General features: G+C 54.7%; 1 protein-coding gene and 2 pseudogenes across 3 annotated transcripts in view; all 3 read right to left on the bottom strand.

Moving 5' to 3' along the window:
- Window positions 1–15,311, bottom strand: part of LOC311444612 (protocadherin alpha-C2-like) — a 147,905-nt gene that overhangs the window by 102,142 nt on the left and 30,452 nt on the right. The window lies entirely within an intron of this gene.
- On the bottom strand, window positions 4,403–7,253 carry LOC311444382 (protocadherin alpha-6 pseudogene; annotated as a pseudogene). The gene has a single exon. The product of its transcript is annotated as a protocadherin alpha-6 pseudogene (transcript).
- LOC311444617 (protocadherin alpha-6 pseudogene) lies at window positions 12,094–15,136 on the bottom strand (annotated as a pseudogene). The gene has a single exon. The product of its transcript is annotated as a protocadherin alpha-6 pseudogene (transcript).

Here is a 15,311-nt window from a genome sequence, read left to right as displayed (position 1 = left end):
GTCTTACAACTTATTCCTGGCTTCCTTCTTTCCTTCACTCCTTCTATCCATCTGCTTCTCTCCCTCTCCTCTTCACTTCTCATGTTTCCCTTCCCTGTATTAGCCTGCATAACCATTTCCCTCCTTGCCATTTTTTTTCTTCCTTCACGTTTTTCCCCTCCTAAATCAAAACGCTGTCCAAATGCCTACAATATCAAGCGCACCATCAAGCACAGACATGACCTCAGCCAAGCTCTCTTCTTCAGCTTCCTCATGGCCTTTCATTGAGCTCTGTACAGTGTTCCTCAGCACTCATGAGGACAACATCCCCCCAGGAACTACTCTTCCAGAGAACTCACTCTCCTCCTTTCAGTAGGCCACTGCAGACCAGGATACCAGGATGCCCACTGCAAACAGGCTCCAAGGACTCCAAACAGCTCAGGTGAGTCTTTCATTCGGCAACTCAAACCCAGCACACCCCAGCTCACAAATCCTCCAAAAATGGAAAAAAAAAAAACACAGGGCAACCACAGTTCGCTTGCACTCCCACACACCTCAGGGAAGATGCATTAGTTGGCACTCACTTGCCACCCACATGCTGAGTGGTAAGCTCCTGCTTTCCTTTTCAGGTACACATCCACTGCCAGAACAATCCAGCAGGAAGATCCTCTGGACCCAGGGCAATTACTCCCACTAGAAACATCTCATCTGTAATGTGAGCTAACCATCACACAACCCAACAACTCCATGAAGGTAACACCACTGCTTTTTCACTGAAAAAAATACCTTGACCACCAACACCCACCCCCAGAGAAACACAGTACGATCCCTCCTTTACATGTCTTTCTGGCCACCCACTCACACTGAGCTGCGAAGAAAAAGGAAAGGAATGAGATCAGGCAACAGGACTCTGCTGCTCCAAATCTACAGTCTAGAGCCTCCAATCACATACTACATTCCATCCATCCAACACGAATTTATTGCTGTTAAATAGCAAAATATTGCATAGCTCTCTTGAACACATCCTCTCAGAGTATGAGTCACTTCCCTATAGGATCAGTGCTTGCTTGCTTAGAAAAAGAAGAGTTTCTATGACAGGAGAATGGCTTGTAAAGCACAATTTCTTTAAAAGCTATCAGAGATTTCTGGGGAAGATGGATGGAAATTTTCCTTCAGATATGTAACACTTTGGAAGTCATTAGACACCACGCACTGCTCCCATACCAATGTTCATGTTTTAGAATGAGCCATGCTACAAGAGACGCACCATCTTGACCAAGGCCAACTATGCAAGAGCGCAGATTGGGAAAGTCAAATGCACAAAGATTACATGCACCCCATCATGTCTCCTTAGAAATGTCCTCTATTTCTGATACCAGGCAGACACCAGGGGAAGGGACTCTTGCACATGGGAGAAACTGTTCTCCCCATTGGAACCAACATGCTCGTCTGAAGGTTCCAATCATACAGGCATTCCCCAGGATCTGGTCAGTCCATCCAACATAACGGGAACACGACTAAACAGTAAAAAAAACATACATCTCTCTCAAACACATATTTATTGTGTATGAATAACTTACCAGTAGTATCAGTGGTTGCTTGCTCAGAAAAAGGAATAAATTCATGGATGGAGAATTTATATAAAAGGGAAATTTTCGTTTAAAGTTTTCAGTGATTTCTAGGGAAGCTGGACTGAACAGAAATCATCAAGTTTAGCAAAAGATCCCCAATCATGGGAGAGTGAGCTGTGCTTCCTGACATGGAGCTATCACAAAGGAAGATATGATGCAAGAGAGGAGAAAATGAAAGGATCCCATTCCCATTCCCACTTCAGCAAAACACGAGCTTCACCAAAAACATGAAGACAGTGATCGCTTCTTCCTCTCCTCCCCATTTCTTGGCAAAGGCCACACTCCAGCTTCCATCCAGCATCTCCGTTTCCCACAAGCACAAGGCTCATTTCCTACTCAACACCATCCTGCCCATTGCAAAATGCCCGCCACCACTCCAAGCTGCTTGCAAAATTACTGCCACAACACCTGGATGTTGTTCCACCCCACCAACAGAATCCAGCTCCAAACCCAACTCTGAGCATCACCCTCTGCACAGCCTCACGTTCTCCCACCACAAACGGCACTCTCAAGGCATTAAACTGGCTCAGCAAACTCTGATGGAAATGGTGAAAGCTGCCCAATGAACAACATTTACAGCAGCTTCTGCTGGAGCAGCCACTCCTTGTGCTCAGGAACACAGGAGTCAAAGGCCATCTGACAAACCACTGAAAGAGCTGGCCTCTAGTACAGAAGAGTGAGATGAAGGAAAACCAAGTGGAAAGACAAAAACAAAACTCTACGTAGAGCCTGGGAAGGCCCTGGAACATCAGGCCAGGAATTGACACAAATTGCCTTCCTTGGAGACACACAGACCTTCACAGGATGAGGCCCTCACCAGCCTCATCTAACTGCAGTATTCATCCTGCTCTCAGCAAGGAAACCACGGACGTCCACGTGTCACCTTCAACACAAGGTACCTTAAGATCCTATCACATGGGAAGCATGAGGCAGACCTGAAAGCCAATGGCATTCTCTCAATGACAACCTCTGCTCTGAACATTGCAAAGAACAGCACCAACACACACACGGCCAACTACACAAGCGTCTGCCCTCTGTCAGCAGCCACAACTCAACAGACTACATCTCATCCACCGTTACCAACGGATTTCCAATATGGGAGATGAAAAAAAGTAGAGTGGGGAGTCGGATATTTTCATTGCAGGAGAAATGAAAACTATAGTATTCCAGTCCACTTCATTGAAACACAAGCTCTGGACAACATTGAGAATACAGACAGCACTTCGTCCTGTCTATCTCAAGAATACAACCAGAGGGAAGACTCCAGTGACATTTTGACAACTCAGGAAGAATCATCAGTAGTGGGAAAAGGTCCTGTCTGAGCAACAACACTCCACCTTCAGACAGACATGATTAAAGGTGCCTATGAAGATACCTTCACAAGCAGAAACATCACAACATCAAGGAGTGAGAACAAGCAGAACTTGATTGCACAGGACCCTCAGGAAGCTCATCGTTCTTCATATATGGCCTTGCTGTCTCCAGTCACTTGACTGGAGGCCCCTGAGGTTCCATTCTACATAAAACATGCTGCCATGCTCTCAACTTACTCAAGCTTCATCCACAGGCAGGAAGGGGATCTGCAGGGAAAATACCAGGCAAAGACTCGAAACACACAGAGTAAGAAAGGCATGTGGAAGCATGAATAAAACACTGCCTCTCATCCTCAGAAAGAGCTCACAGCTGAATTTATAGGAATTCAGAGAGGCTCCTGGCTGAAAAAGCACAGTGTGCCAGGCTTCTTCTCCACGTAGTCCTCTGGTATACTCTATCCTTCACCCTGTGAAATCAGATCTCCAGGACAGAATTTCCAAACCAGGATTGAGGAGCACTTGGATGCATGCTAACGCAGATGGAAAATCTCAAAAACCATGATAAGCAGATTACCACCCCACCCATCAAATAACAAACAAACTATAAAATCATTTTTACTACACAGGTTTCAAGTACGAACTGAATGAGAAAGAATAGTGCCTACAGGACCACCACCACTGTTTGTATCACCAGTCCTTCAGAAATCTCAGGTGGAAATACTGCATGCCAGTAAGAAGCAGCATTCATGGAACCCATGTCATGAAAGCTCTAAGCACAATTACCATTGATTTTCTTCTCAAGATAGGCAGGACCTTCACATCATGTCACTTCAACCCTGGAAAAGCGTCTTGCCCAGGAACGCTCTGAGACCACTCTGCTCACGGAATCGCTTTAGGCACCCTTGATCCCCCATTCTCGTATGTGTGTTTTCAACACAAGTAGACATCTCTCCTCATTCTCTTATGGCATGCAATGCAGACTATTGATTTCCTTTTCCCTGAGGCAGTGGGACTTCCCCCCCAGAGGTCACGGTTCACTTCAGAATAAGGCCAGGTCCCATTCAGTGCCATTGCCACATTCACCTCCACCAGGTGACACACTTTCCCTTCCCAACACAATGCTCACTCCAACTTTCACACACCCTTCCCAGCAATGACAGATTTGAAACCTGCAAAACCCTACCAATGGTCCCATTTGCACAGGGACCATCTTGCAGATTCACTTGCAGATTCACTGAAAGAACATCAAAACAGGCCAGTGTGCCTCCTTCAAAAAGAGATGTAATGACAGCTAACGTCAATGAGTATTGACTTCATTCTGAGAGATGACAACCCTGTTGGGGAAGGAGTGAGACACGAACATCATGGCATCGGTGTCAGACGGTGCAAGAGCTTTGCAGCATCCTGCATGGATAGAGGACTTCACAGCATCACTTATCCGAAAACATGAGGCGAGGACTGTTCAGGTTTTCCAGCTACACAAGATATTTTCTAAATGGCCCTGAAGAAAACAAAATAACAACTACAGTAGATGTAGCAATCAGCTACTTAAAGGGCTTTCAGTAGTACTGGGTGCACAGTCACAACCAGACCATGTTGGTCCTTCCTGGACCGCAGTCCTTGAACAGTCTCCAGCAGACACGCTACACACCAGGAACCAACAAGATTTGCAGAGACCATGTGGTGAGGAAAATCCAAGTAAAATTACTTCCACAAGCACATCATTTCAATGACCATCGTGCCATGAAATATCATCGGAAAACAAAACACAAGAAGCGGGAAAAAAAAAAAAAAAAAAAAAAAAAAAAAACAAGGGGCAACCTACCGTGCCTGAGGAGTACGGGGAGAGCGAAGGTCCCTTCTCGGCAGAACCGTTTTCTGCCGCGGGGCCGGGCGGCGGCGGGCAGTTGGGGCTGAAAACCATCAGGTCGCTCTTGCCCGCGCCGTCCGCCACGCACAGGCTCCGGCTCTGGCGCTGCGAGTACGACCAGCTGCCCACCTCGCTGGCGCACACCAGCGTCGCCGGCCCGGGCCCCGCCAGCACGGCCGCCCGCGGCGCCCAGCGCGACGCCCCGTACAGCACCACCGCCAGCAGGAACAGGCTCGACACCGCGCAGATGGCCACCACCAGCCACACGTTCGTCGCCGCCGCCGCCGCCGCCGCGCCGCCCTCCGCGCCCGCCGCCGGCCGCAGCCCCGCCCCCGACGACGACGCCCCCGCCCCCGCCCCCGCCGCCGACAGCGCCGCCTCGGCGCCCTCCACCAGCGACACGCTCAGCGTGGCCGTGGCCGAGCGCGACGGCTCCCCGTGGTCCCGCACCACGATCAGCAGCCTCTGCCGCGGGCCGTCCGCCTCCTCCAGCGCCCGCGCCGTGCTCACCTCGCCGCTGTACAGCCCCACGCGGAACGGGCCCTTGCCCCGCGGCTCCCACAGCTCGTAGCGCAGCCACGCGTTGTAGCCCGAGTCCGCGTCCACCGCGCGGATCTTCGCCACCACCTGCCCCGCCGGCGCCCCCCACGCCGCCCACGCCCACAGCGACCCCGGCGCCGACGCCGACGCCTCGCCCGCAGCCCAGGGCCCCGGCCCGCCGCCGGCAGGCGGGAGCAGCGCCGGCGCGTTGTCGTTCTCGTCCACCACGAACAGCTGCACCGTGGCGTTGCCGCACAGCGGCGGCTCGCCCGCGTCCACCGCACGCACCTCGAACTGCAGCACCTGCAGCTCCTCGTAGTCCAGGGGCCGCAGCGCCCACAGCCGCCCGCTCTCCGCGTCCACCGACACGTAGCTCGACGCCGGACGCCACCCCGACCCCGACCCCGCGCCCGACCCCGCGCCCGACCCCGCGCCCGCGCCCGCGCCGCCCTCCGCCACCGAGTAGCTCACGCGCCCGTTGCCCGCCTCGTCCGGGTCCCGCGCCCACAGCCGCGCCAGCTCCGCGCCCGCCGCGTTGTTCTCCCGCGCCAGCACCGTGTACACGGCCTGCGCGAACGCCGGCGCGTTGTCGTTCACGTCCGACACCGGCACCCGCAGCCCGCGGCTGGCGCGCAGCGGCGGCGCCCCGCCGTCCTCCGCCCGCACCTCCACCTCGTACTCCGACACCCGCTCCCGGTCCAGCGCCTCCCGCAGCACCAGCGAGTACGAGCCCGCGAACGTCGCCACCAGCCCGAACGGCGCCGGCGGCCACACCGCGCAGCGCACCCGCCCGTTCGCCCCCGAGTCCCGGTCCGACACGCTCAGCAGCGCCACCACCGTCCCCACCGACGCGTCCTCGGGCACCGGCACCGACAGCGACGTCACCCACACCTCGGGCGCGTTGTCGTTCACGTCCAGCACCTCCACCACCACCTTGCAGTGACCCGACAGCGGTGGGTTTCCCATGTCCTTTGCATCCACTTGTAGGCGATACAGTCTAACGTCCTCAAAATCTAAAGAACCTCTCAGATGAATCTCTCCGCTCGTTTTGTGAATTTCAAACATGTCTCTTCCATCCTGAGGAAACAAGCTCTGAAGAGAATACGAGATGTTCTTATTGGAGCCTTCATCTAAATCGGTGGCATTTACTCTGAGCACAAAACTGCCCTGTTCACTATTTTCCGGCAGCCGCACTTTATAGACCGACTGGTCGAACTGGGGCACGTTGTCGTTAACATCCAGCACCGACACCAACAGCTCCACCGTGCCCGTCAGCGACGGCCTGCCCCCGTCAATCGCCGTCAGCACCAGACGGTTCTCGGCCAACGACTCGCGGTCCAGCGGTCGCCTCAGCACCAAGAATAACGACTCGGTATCATCCTCCGATTTCTGCAAATCCAAAGCGAAGTGCTCGCTGGGGCTGAGGGTATAGGAGAGCTGCGCGTTGGCTCCGATATCCGCATCCGACGCGCCCTCCAGCGGGAAACGGGAATCGGGAGGCGAGTTTTCCGATAAACTGAGGTTTACCAGTGAGGCGGGGAAGATGGGCGCATTGTCGTTGATGTCGGTGACCTCCACCTCCACGTGGAAGACGCGCAGCGGCCGCTCCAGCAGCACCTCCAGGCGCAGGGCGCAGGGCGCGCTCTTCCCGCACAGCTCCTCCCGGTCCAGCCGCGAGCTCACCACCAGCGCCCCGCTCGCCCCGCTCACCTCCACGCTCGCCCGCCGGCCCTGCGCCACCAGCCGCAGCCGCCGCGCCTCCGCCTCGCCCGCCTCCAGGCCCAGGTCCTGCGCCAGCCGCCCCACCACCGTGCCGCCCTTGGCTTCCTCCGGCACCGAGTAGCGCACCTGCCCGCCGCCCAGCGCCCAGGCCGCCTGCAGCACCAGCACCCGCACCACGGCCCGCATGCACACCACCATGGCCGCCGCCGCCGCCCGCGCCCCGCACGGCTCCCAACGCCGCCGCCGCCGCTCTCCTGCCCGCCCCGCGCCGCTCCCCCCGCGCGCACAGCCGCCCTTCCCGCCGCCCCGGGGCGGAGCCGCCCTCCCGCCGCTCCCGCGCCGTTCCTGAGCCTGCAGCGACACCGTGTGCTCCGACGCCTCTTTCACTTCTTTCCTTCTTTCTGAACCTTATTTTCTTCTTCATATATTTTCATTCTTTTTCTCTGTTCCTTCGTAATTCGTATTTTTTTTCATTCGATTTCTTCTTCCTTTTTACTTCCTATGTTACTTCTTTTTTTCTTTTACTTCCTTTCAGTCTTTCAGTTCCTTCTTTTATTCTTACAACTTCTTCCTGGTTTTCTTCTTTCCTTCACTCCTTCTATCCATCTGTTTCTCTTCCTCTCCTCTTTAATATTCATGTTTCCCTTCCCTGCATTAACCTTCTTAACCTTTCCCTTTGCCTCCTTGACCTATTTTCTTCTTCCTTCACTTTTTTTTTTTTTTTTCCTGCTTTATCAAAACGCGGTCCAAATGCCTGCATCACCATCAAGCACAGACATGACCTCAGTCAAGCTCTCTTCATCTTCCTCACAGCCTTCCATTCAGCTCTGTATAGTGTCCCTCAGCACTCACGAGGATGACATCCCCTCGGGAATTACTCCTCGAGAGAACTCGCTCTACTCCTCTCAGTAGGCTACTGCAGAGCAGGATGCCCACTGCAAGCAGGTTCCAAGGACTCAGTTCAGGTGAGTCTTTCATTCAGTAGCTCAGATCCATCATAACCCAGCATGCAAATCCTCCAAGAAGGGGAAAAAGCATGAAGCAAATGCAGATCTCTCACACAACCACACACTCCAAGGAAGACTCTTTGGTGCAGCTCACTTGCCAACCGCAAGCCAAACGGTGAGCTCTTGCTTAGCTTTTCAGGTACACATCCACTGCCAGAACATTCCAGCAGCAAGAACCTCAGGACACAGAGCAATTACTCCCACCAGAAACATCTCCTCCATAACAAGAGCCAACCATCACAAAACACAGCAACTCCATGAAGGTAACACCACTGCTTTTTCACTGAAACAAAATACCTCAACCAGCAACACATGCCCCCAGAGAAAAGCGGAAGTATTCCTCCTCTACATGTCTTTCCTGACACCTGCTCACACTGAGCTGGGAAGCAATAGGAAAGGAACGAGATCAAGCAACAGGACTCTGCTGCTCCAAACCTGAAGACATTACCCAGGCTACTTTCTGTCCATCCAACATAAACATATTGCAGTTAAATAGCAGGAACTCATGCATTGCCCTCTTGAACATATCTTCTCGGAGTACGAGTCACTTACCTGTAAGATCAGTGCTTACTTGTTTAGAAAAAGAAGCATTTCCATGAGAAGAGAATGGCCTATAAAGCACAATTTCTTTAAACGTTATCACAGATTTCTGGGGAAAGTGGATGGAAAAATTTCCTTCAGCTATGTGACACCTTCGAAGTCATTGGACACCATGCACTGCTTCCAATTCACACGCTCATGTTTTGGAATGAGCCGTATTACAAGAGATGCACCATCTCGACCAAGGCCAACTATGCAAGTGCACAGACTGAGGAAGTCAAATGCACAAAATACACACCCCATCATGTCTCCTTAGAAATGTCCTCTATTTCTGATACCAGGCAGACACCAGGGGAAGGGACTCTTGCACATGGGAGAAACTGTTCTCCCCATTGGTACCCATGTATTCACCAGAAGGCTCCAAGACTACAGGTGTTTCCCAGGCAATGTTCAGTCCATCCAAACAAATGAGAACACAACTGAAAAGCAGAAAATACATACTTTTGTCTCTCAAAAACATATTCTTTGCAGGTGAATGAGTGACCTGCAGCATCAGTGATTACTTGCTCAGGAGAATGAACAGATTATAGGATGGGGAACTGGTTTAAAAGAGACATTCTCATTTAAAGTTATCAGTGTGTTTCTAGGGAAGCTGGGCTGAACAGAAATAAACAAGGAAGCTTTCATGCAGGAGAGAAGAAAACCAAAGGATCTCATTCCAACTCATCAAAACAAAACCTTCGCCAACATCATAAACACGCGAGGGCACTTCTTCCCCTCCTCCCCACTTCTTGGCAAAGGCCACACTCCAGCTTCCACCCAGCATCACTATTTCACACGCACAAGGCTCATTTCTCACTCAACACCATCCTGCCCATTGCCAAATGCCCGCCCACATTCCATGCCGCTTCCAAAATCACTGCCACAACACCTAGATGATGCTCCACCCCAACAATACAATCCCGCTCCAAATCCAACTCTGAGCATCACCCTCGCCTTCTCCCACCACTGCCAGGATCTTCCACACTGCACAAATGACACTCACAACGATTAACACTGGCTCAGTAATCTCACATGGAAATGGTGAAAGCTGACCCGAAGGACAACAACAGCTTCTGCTGGAGCAGCCACTCCTCATGCTCAGGAACACAGGAGTCAAAGGCCATCTAACAGACTGATGCAAATCCAGGCCTATGGTACAGAACAGTGAGATGAAGGAAAACCAACTGGAAAGACAAAAACAAAACTCTATGTAGAGCCTGGGAAGGCCCTGGAACATCAGGCCAGGGATTGACACAAATTGCCTTCCTTGGAGACACACAGACCTTCACAGGATGAGGCCCTCACCAGCCTCATCTAACTGCAGTGTTCATCCTGCTCTCAGCAAGGAAACCACGGACGTCCACGTGTCACCTTCAGCACAAGGTACCTTAAGATCCTATCACATGGGAAACAAGAGGCAGACCTGAAAGCCAATGACATGCTCTGAACGACAACCTCCACTCTCAACAGTGCAGAAGCCAGCACCCACACTCACAGCCAACTGTCCAAGTGTCTTCTCTGGCAGTTGAGACTCAGCAGACTATATCTCATCCATTATTACCAATAGATTTCCAATATGAGAGAGGAACAATAGCAGAGTGGTGAGTGGGAAATTTTCGTTACAGGAGAGAAGAAAACCAAAGGATCCCATCCTACTTCATTGGACCACAAGGTCTGGACAACACTGAGAATACAAACAGCACTTCTTCCTGTCCCTCCCAACAATACGAGTAGAGGGGATATCTTGGGGAACTTCCGACAATTTGGGGAGAATTGTCAATAGTGGGAAAAGCTCCTGCCTGAGCAACAATACTCCACATTCGGGCAGACATGATTAAAGGCATCAATGACAGATGTGTTCACAAGCAGGAATGCCACAAGAACAACAGGGACTGAGGACATGCAGAACTTGACTGCACAGGGCCCTTAGGAAGCTTATCGTTCTTCACACATGGCCTTCACATCCCCATTTGCTTCCTTTGAGACCCCCCAGGTCCCATCCTACATAAACCATGCTGCCATGCTCTCAGCTTACTCGAGTTAAATCCATATGCAAGAAGGGGATCCCCAGAAAAAACATCAGGCAAAGCCTCCAAACACACAAGAGCAACTCAGTTGTGTGGCAGCATGAATAACACACTGCCTCTCATCCTCAGTAAGAGATCACAGATGAATTTCTGGGAATTCAGAGAGGCTCCTAGCTGAGGAGCACAGTGTGCCAGGCCTCTTCTCCATGTCGTCTAATGGCATATTCTGTCCTGCACCCTGGGAAATCAGATCTCCAGGAGAGTATTTCCAAACCAGTAGATGAGGAGCTCTTAGATGCATGCCAGCACAGATAGAAAACTTCAAAAAAACATCATTAGGGTATTACCACTCCACCCACTAAATAACAAACAAACATTAAAATCATTTTAAGTCAAAAGGTTTCAAGTATGAACGGAATGAGAAAGAATAATGCCTACAGGACCACCACCACTTTTCATATCATCCACTGCTTCAGCAATCTCAGGTGGAAATGTTGTACACCAGTAAGAAACAGGATTTCGGGAGCCCATGTTGTGAAACCACGAAGCAAGATCGGCACTGATTTTATTCTATCAGAAAATAAATAAATAAATAAATATCAAAAACTGAACAGCTAGCCTCCATAAGAAGTTCCAAACCAGGAACTGATGGGATCAACATATTTGCAACAGTTAAAAAAACATCATAAAGGGATTACACACAATTCCAAAAAAACGAATAGCAGTGCAGTGGAAGTAGAATGAGTAGAACACCAAAAGTGTTCTCCCATCTCCCATTCCATTACAAGGCTTGTGTGAAAAGTACGAAGACTCCAACACCGCTGTCTCATGAGCATCAGACAACCCACCAACTGCACCCAGCTGCAATGAGCATGAGCTGGGCACAAGGAAACCATCCGATCATATTTACCAGCACTCCCAGGACACAGGACAGGCCGGTCACCACAGAATGCATGTAACTGGCACAGTCAGATCCTCTGAAGCTGTCCTCAAACAAAACACTTTGCAGGATGCAGAAAAACAGTTCTCTGTTGCCCTGTTTATTGCTCTATCCTCCTGCTCTGCTCTTCTACCTCTCTATTGCAAACTACAGAAAAAGCATGCTCAAAATGGGATAAATATATATTATTTTTGCTGTATCTTCCACTTTAACAATGAGTTTCTGGCAGTAAACAGAGTGAAAAAGGTTATCTATCATCAAGAAGCATAGGAAAAGACAGGGGAAACCAGCCTGCCTTGCTGAGAGCAGAGGCATAGTAATCACGAGCAACTGCAGCTCTACACAGAAGCTAAGCAACAGCAGGATAGGAAAGAAGTCAAACTCACTTCCTCTGATACATTTTCACCTGCACAGACAAGGCCCTCTGCAACATCATCTAACTCAACATCAGACCTCCACCCAACGACGACAAATCCCTTTTTCAAGACAAATCACCCACTCCACTTCCTGGTCCACTTCTCTCCAATGAGTGCTTTATTTCCGTCTTGCTCAACACAACCCAGAGGAGAGAGAGGGATTCACAACTGATGCAGTGAAAATTCTCACAAGGCATATAACCTCAAGTGGCATTCTGGGCATTTCAACACCACATACTATTCTCAACACAGGCAAGACCTTCAAATCTTCTCACTTCAAGCCTGGAAAAGGGTCTTGCCCAGGAACACTCTGAGACCATTTTGCCTCAGCATTCACTTTAGGCACCCTTGATCCCCCATTCTCGAATGTGTGTTTTCAACACAAGTAGACACCTCTTTTGCAGAGACCATGTTGTGAGGAAAATCCAAGTAAAATTTCTTCCAAAAGTACATCGTTTCAATGACCATCCTGCCGTGAAATACCATCGGAAAACAAAAGAACTGGTAAAGAAAAATAAATAAATGAATAAAAATGAAAAACAAGGGGCAACCTACCGTGCCTGAGGAGTACGGGGAGAGCGAAGGTCCCTTCTCGGCAGAACCGTTTTCTGCCGCGGGGCCGGGCGGCGGCGGGCAGTTGGGGCTGAAAACCATCAGGTCGCTCTTGCCCGCGCCGTCCGCCACGCACAGGCTCCGGCTCTGGCGCTGCGAGTACGACCAGCTGCCCACCTCGCTGGCGCACACCAGCGTCGCCGGCCCGGGCCCCGCCAGCACGGCCGCCCGCGGCGCCCAGCGCGACGCCCCGTACAGCACCACCGCCAGCAGGAACAGGCTCGACACCGCGCAGATGGCCACCACCAGCCACACGTTCGTCGCCGCCGCCGCCGCCGCCGCCGCCGCGCCGCCCTCCGCGCCCGCCGCCGGCCGCAGCCCCGCCCCCGACGACGACGCCCCCGCCCCCGCCGCCGCCGCCGACAGCGCCGCCTCGGCGCCCTCCACCAGCGACACGCTCAGCGTGGCCGTGGCCGAGCGCGACGGCTCCCCGTGGTCCCGCACCACGATCAGCAGCCTCTGCCGCGGGCCGTCCGCCTCCTCCAGCGCCCGCGCCGTGCTCACCTCGCCGCTGTACAGCCCCACGCGGAACGGGCCCTTGCCCCGCGGCTCCCACAGCTCGTAGCGCAGCCACGCGTTGTAGCCCGAGTCCGCGTCCACCGCGCGGATCTTCGCCACCACCTGCCCCGCCGGCGCCCCCCACGCCGCCCACGCCCACAGCGACCCCGGCGCCGACCCCGGCGCCGACGCCTCGCCCGCAGCCCAGGGCCCCGGCCCGCCGCCGGCAGGCGGGAGCAGCGCCGGCGCGTTGTCGTTCTCGTCCACCACGAACAGCTGCACCGTGGCGTTGCCGCACAGCGGCGGCTCGCCCGCGTCCACCGCACGCACCTCGAACTGCAGCACCTGCAGCTCCTCGTAGTCCAGGGGCCGCAGCGCCCACAGCCGCCCGCTCTCCGCGTCCACCGACACGTAGCTCGACGCCGGACGCCACCCCGACCCCGACCCCGCGCCCGACCCCGCGCCCGACCCCGCGCCCGCGCCCGCGCCGCCCTCCGCCACCGAGTAGCTCACGCGCCCGTTGCCCGCCTCGTCCGGGTCCCGCGCCCACAGCCGCGCCAGCTCCGCGCCCGCCGCGTTGTTCTCCCGCGCCAGCACCGTGTACACGGCCTGCGCGAACGCCGGCGCGTTGTCGTTCACGTCCGACACCGGCACCCGCAGCCCGCGGCTGGCGCGCAGCGGCGGCGCCCCGCCGTCCTCCGCCCGCACCTCCACCTCGTACTCCGACACCCGCTCCCGGTCCAGCGCCTCCCGCAGCACCAGCGAGTACGAGCCCGCGAACGTCGCCACCAGCCCGAACGGCGCCGGCGGCCACACCGCGCAGCGCACCCGCCCGTTCGCCCCCGAGTCCCGGTCCGACACGCTCAGCAGCGCCACCACCGTCCCCACCGACGCGTCCTCGGGCACCGGCACCGACAGCGACGTCACCCACACCTCGGGCGCGTTGTCGTTCACGTCCAGCACCTCCACCACCACCTTGCAGTGACCCGACAGCGGTGGGTTTCCCATGTCCTTTGCATCCACTTGTAGGCGATACAGTCTAACGTCCTCAAAATCTAAAGAACCTCTCAGATGAATCTCTCCGCTCGTTTTGTGAATTTCAAACATGTCTCTTCCATCCTGAGGAAACAAGCTCTGAAGAGAATACGAGATGTTCTTATTGGAGCCTTCATCTAAATCGGTGGCATTTACTCTGAGCACAAAACTGCCCTGTTCACTATTTTCCGGCAGCCGCACTTTATAGACCGACTGGTCGAACTGGGGCACGTTGTCGTTAACATCCAGCACCGACACCAACAGCTCCACCGTGCCCGTCAGCGACGGCCTGCCCCCGTCAATCGCCGTCAGCACCAGACGGTTCTCGGCCAACGACTCGCGGTCCAGCGGTCGCCTCAGCACCAAGAATAACGACTCGGTATCATCCTCCGATTTCTGCAAATCCAAAGCGAAGTGCTCGCTGGGGCTGAGGGTATAGGAGAGCTGCGCGTTGGCTCCGATATCCGCATCCGACGCGCCCTCCAGCGGGAAACGGGAATCGGGAGGCGAGTTTTCCGATAAACTGAGGTTTACCAGTGAGGCGGGGAAGATGGGCGCATTGTCGTTGATGTCGGTGACCTCCACCTCCACGTGGAAGACGCGCAGCGGCCGCTCCAGCAGCACCTCCAGGCGCAGGGCGCAGGGCGCGCTCTTCCCGCACAGCTCCTCCCGGTCCAGCCGCGAGCTCACCACCAGCGCCCCGCTCGCCCCGCTCACCTCCACGCTCGCCCGCCGGCCCTGCGCCACCAGCCGCAGCCGCCGCGCCTCCGCCTCGCCCGCCTCCAGGCCCAGGTCCTGCGCCAGCCGCCCCACCACCGTGCCGCCCTTGGCTTCCTCCGGCACCGAGTAGCGCACCTGCCCGCCGCCCAGCGCCCAGGCCGCCTGCAGCACCAGCACCCGCACCACGGCCCGCACGCACACCACCATGGCCGCCGCCGCCGCCCGCGCCCCGCACGGCTCCCAACGCCGCCGCCGCCGCTCTCCTGCCCGCCCCGCGCCGCTCCCCCCGCGCGCACAGCCGCCCTTCCCGCCGCCCCGGGGCGGAGCCGCCCTCCCGCCGCTCCCGCGCCGTTCCTGAGCCTGCAGCGACACCGTGTGCTCCGACGCCTCACTCGCGCCCGCCGCCGACAGCACGCCAG

Source organism: Aythya ferina, assembly GCF_964211825.1.
Source record: "Aythya ferina genome assembly, chromosome: 14".
NCBI classification, from domain to species: domain Eukaryota; kingdom Metazoa; phylum Chordata; class Aves; order Anseriformes; family Anatidae; genus Aythya; species Aythya ferina.
The sequence above is the reverse complement of the archived record's forward strand: the minus strand, read 5'-3'. Positions and strand labels throughout refer to the sequence as shown.